The sequence below is a fragment of the Propithecus coquereli genome, unplaced genomic scaffold (assembly GCF_000956105.1).
Source record: "Propithecus coquereli isolate 6110/MARCELLA unplaced genomic scaffold, Pcoq_1.0 Scaffold815, whole genome shotgun sequence".
Lineage (NCBI taxonomy): Eukaryota > Metazoa > Chordata > Mammalia > Primates > Indriidae > Propithecus > Propithecus coquereli.
The window spans coordinates 534513-534778 of record NW_012154341.1 but is presented as its reverse complement, the minus strand read 5'-3'; positions in this window follow the sequence as shown (position 1 = coordinate 534778).

Here is a 266-nt window from a genome sequence, read left to right as displayed (position 1 = left end):
GCACCGGCTGCCTTGCGCGCCTGGGCGACAGGAAGGGACAGGCCCCCGTGTCCCGCGCCTGGTTTCCCCCGCGAGGTCCGGCGGGCCAGCACAGACCCCGCCTCGGGCCTCGCCGCCCCGGCGCGGAGGCCCCGCTCGCCCCACGCGGCCTCCTCTTCCGCGCCCTGGGCCTCGCCGTCCACGCCGCCCGGGCCGCCCGGCTCCCCCCCGGCGCCGGCCCGCGTGTGCGCAAGCGTGTCCGGCCCCTTCCCCGCCCCGCGGCCGCC